The sequence below is a fragment of the Prionailurus viverrinus genome, unplaced genomic scaffold (assembly GCF_022837055.1).
Source record: "Prionailurus viverrinus isolate Anna unplaced genomic scaffold, UM_Priviv_1.0 scaffold_149, whole genome shotgun sequence".
In the NCBI taxonomy this organism is placed as follows: Eukaryota; Metazoa; Chordata; class Mammalia; order Carnivora; family Felidae; genus Prionailurus; species Prionailurus viverrinus.
The window spans coordinates 32,198-36,379 of NW_025927539.1; positions in this window are offsets into that span (position 1 = coordinate 32,198).

The following is a 4,182-nucleotide window of genomic DNA, read 5'->3' on the forward strand; positions in this document are numbered from 1 at the left end:
CAGGGAGGCAGGCAGGCCGGCCGGCAGGGAGGCAGGCAGGCCGGCAGGCAGGCAGGCAGGCAGGCAGGCAGGCAGGCAGGCAGGCAGGCAGGCCGGCCGGCCGGCAGGCCGGGAAGGAGGCAGGCAGGCAGGCCGGCAGGGAGGCAGGGAGGCAGGCAGGCAGGCCGGGAGGCAGGCAGGCCGGCAGGGAGGCAGGCAGGCCGGCCGGCCGGTAGGCAGGCAGGCAGGCCGGCCGGGAGGCAGGCAGGCCGGCAGGGAGGCAGGCAGGCCGGCCGGCCGGAGGGCCGGCAGGCAGGCCGGCCGGCAGGCAGGCAGGCAGGCAGGCAGGCAGGCCGGCCGGGAGGCAGGCAGGCCGGCCGGGAGGCAGGCAGGCCGGCGGGCCGGAGGGCCGGCAGGCAGGCCGGCCGGCAGGCAGGCAGGCAGGCAGGCCGGCCGGCCGGCCGGGAGGGAGGGAGGCCGGCCGGGAGGGAGGCCGGGAGGGAGGGAGGGAGGCAGGCAGGCAGGCAGGCAGGCAGGCAGGCCGGCCGGCCGGCAGGCCGGGAAGGAGGCAGGCAGGCAGGCCGGCAGGGAGGCAGGGAGGCAGGCAGGCAGGCCGGGAGGCAGGCAGGCCGGCAGGGAGGCAGGCAGGCCGGCCGGCCGGTAGGCAGGCAGGCAGGCCGGCCGGGAGGCAGGCAGGCCGGCAGGGAGGCAGGCAGGCCGGCCGGCCGGAGGGCCGGCAGGCAGGCCGGCCGGCAGGCAGGCAGGCAGGCAGGCAGGCAGGGAGGCAGGGAGGCAGGCAGGCAGGCCGGGAGGCCGGCAGGGAGGCAGGCAGGCCGGCCGGCCGGCAGGCAGGCAGGCAGGCCGGCCGGGAGGCAGGCAGGCCGGCCGGGAGGCAGGCAGGCCGGCGGGCCGGAGGGCCGGCAGGCAGGCCGGCCGGCAGGCAGGCAGGCAGGCAGGCAGGCCGGCCGGCCGGCCGGGAGGGAGGGAGGCCGGCCGGGAGGGAGGCCGGGAGGGAGGGAGGGAGGCAGGCAGGCAGGCAGGCAGGCAGGCAGGCAGGCCGGCCGGCCGGCCGGCCGGCAGGCCGGGAAGGAGGCAGGCAGGCAGGCAGGCCGGCAGGGAGGCAGGGAGGCAGGCAGGCAGGCCGGGAGGCAGGCAGGCCGGCAGGGAGGCAGGCAGGCCGGCCGGCCGGCAGGCAGGCAGGCAGGCCGGCCGGGAGGCAGGCAGGCCGGCAGGGAGGCAGGCAGGCCGGCCGGCCGGAGGGCCGGCAGGCAGGCAGGCCGGCAGGCAGGCAGGCAGGCAGGCCGGCAGGGAGGCAGGCAGGCCGGGAGGGAGGGAGGCCGGCCGGGAGGGAGGCCGGGAGGGAGGGAGGGAGGGAGGCAGGCAGGCAGGCAGGCAGGCAGGCCGGCCGGCCGGCAGGCAGGCAGGCAGGCCGGCCGGGAGGCAGGCAGGCCGGCAGGGAGGCAGGCAGGCCGGCCGGCCGGAGGGCCGGCAGGCAGGCAGGCCGGCAGGCAGGCAGGCAGGCAGGCCGGCAGGGAGGCAGGCAGGCCGGGAGGGAGGGAGGCCGGCCGGGAGGGAGGCCGGGAGGGAGGGAGGGAGGGAGGCAGGCAGGCAGGCAGGCAGGCCGGCCGGCCGGCAGGCCGGGAAGGAGGCAGGCAGGCAGGCCGGCAGGGAGGCAGGGAGGCAGGGAGGCAGGGAGGCAGGCAGGCAGGCCGGGAGGCAGGCAGGCCGGCAGGGAGGCAGGCAGGCCGGCCGGCCGGCAGGCAGGCAGGCAGGCCGGCCGGGAGGCAGGCAGGCCGGCCGGCCGGAGGGCCGGCAGGCAGGCAGGCCGGCAGGCAGGCAGGCAGGCCGGGAGGGAGGCAGGCAGGCCGGGAGGGAGGCAGGCAGGCCGGCCGGGAGGGAGGCCGGGAGGGAGGGAGGGAGGGAGGGAGGGAGGGAGGGAGGCAGGCAGGCAGGCAGGCAGGCAGGCAGGCAGGCAGGCAGGCCGGGAAGGAGGCAGGCAGGCCGGCAGGGAGGCAGGGAGGCAGGGAGGCAGGCAGGCAGGCCGGGAGGCAGGCAGGGAGGCAGGCAGGCCGGCAGGGAGGCAGGCAGGCCGGCCGGCCGGCAGGCAGGCAGGCAGGCAGGCCGGCCGGGAGGCAGGCAGGCCGGCAGGGAGGCAGGCAGGCCGGCCGGCCGGAGGGCCGGCAGGCAGGCAGGCCGGCAGGCAGGCAGGCAGGCAGGCAGGCCGGGAGGGAGGCAGGCAGGCCGGCAGGCAGGCCGGCAGGCAGGCAGGCAGGCCGGGAAGGAGGCAGGCAGGCAGGCAGGCCGGCAGGGAGGGAGGCAGGGAGGCAGGCCAGCCGGCAGGCAGGGAGGCAGGCCGGCAGGCCGGCAGGCCGGCAGGCAGGGAGGCCGGCCGGGAGGGAGGCAGGCAGGCAGGCAGGCCGGGAAGGAGGCCGGCAGGCAGGCCGGCAGGGAGGCAGGCAGGCTGGCAGGCAGGCCGGCAGGGAGGCAGGCAGGCTGGCCGGCCGGCAGGGAGGCAGGCAGGCAGGCCGGCCGGCAGGCAGGCAGGCCGGGAGGGAGGCAGGCAGGCCGGCTGGCCGGGAGGGAGGCAGGCCGGCCGGGAGGGAGGCCGGGAGGAAGGGAGGGAGGGAGGCAGGCAGGCCGGCCGGCCGGCAGGCAGGCAGGCCGGGAAGGAGGCAGGCAGGCAGGCCGGCAGGCAGGCAGGCCGGCCGGCCGGGAGGGAGGCAGGCCAGCCGGCAGGGAGGCAAAGAAAGAAAACGTGGCATCAGCGTACCTGGTGGGCACAGGTGGTGGATCGTGCAACTGTATCTCGTGGGTTGCGAGTTCGAGTCCCACGCTGGATGTAGCGCTTACTTACAATAAAATCTTTGAAAACCCATCCATAAATACAGGAATAAACAAAACATGGCATCAAAGGGGAGTAAGTGATTGATCGATAGGGGGTGGGGATGAAACGGGAATATGTGTGTAACCCGCAACATATTCTTGATCGACGCTGCTTTCACTATTTTGCCCCGATGACTTTTTCCACAAGCGGCGGTCCCACCTGAGCGGGCTCCCTTCATCTTAAGATGTTATGCAGCGAGAGGAAAGGCGTGAGAGGCAAAAGTTAGGCAGATCCATACAAATATAGAGACAATCATCGTTTCGGAGACCAGTAGCCAAAGCTCTGCCTCCGTTTAGGACCCAATGTCGTACTTAACCTCTTTAAAAACAAATAAATACCTAAAAACCAGGTAGGGTCGTTGGCTCGGATAAGGGAGGAAGCTGAAATGCAATCATGGAGAACCACATAGGGGGTTAAGAAGTTGCAAGCCAGAGCGATTTCACCACCCGTAGCCTTTGAAATGATGATTTGGTGTCTTCGGCTCTAAGAAGGTTTCCCACCGCTCGTCATGAAGTATCGGAACACCACAAGCGGATTCCCGTGCTACGAAAACCTCTCTGCCCACATAATCTGTAACAGCCGCATTCTCTCGTATCGTGTGAGTGTAGCGTCATTAGTTGCACCACTCTGCCGTCGTTTGACCTTCCAGCGGATCGCAATTTTCGTTTCTTTTGGTGTGCGTGTGGGTATGCGTATCAGGCTATCGAAAACGATCTAGCCACGTTCGGTCCTCTTTTTCTCATTTCTCATAGATGAGTGATGGCGTCAAAGGATACACCTCAGGAAACCCCAGATGGAAGAGAGGCAAAGGGAAGGGGATTCAGAGTGCTTCTGTGTCCCGTGCCGCCCCCCCCCAACACAGCAGTCTCCCCTCCCCCCCCCCCCCCCGCCGTTCCAGGTGTTGGAACAACCCGGAAGTGCCTGAATTAGGGGAGTTCTTTGACGGGGGGGGGGGGGGGGGGGTTGGGGAGCACCAGTGTTTGGAAACATTGCAGGGCTTGCAAGGCTGTTGAGAAACCTCGAGTCAGTGTCGAAGGTACTTGGGGGGGGGGGGGAGGAAGAGGGGGGCGTGGGGTTTCTTTCTCTTTGAGGTGATGGAAATAGTTTGGAATGAACAGTGATGGTCCCATAGCTTTGTGAGTAGTAGACTAAGAGCCCGCTGAAGTGTACACACACATATACATTTATTTACTTATTACGTATGCATTCGTTCCAGTTGAGTGAGTGAGTGGGAGAGAGGGGGGTAGGGAGGGAGAGAATGGATCACCAAGCAGGCTCCAAGGTGTCACCACAGAGCCAGATGTGGGGGCTGAAATTCA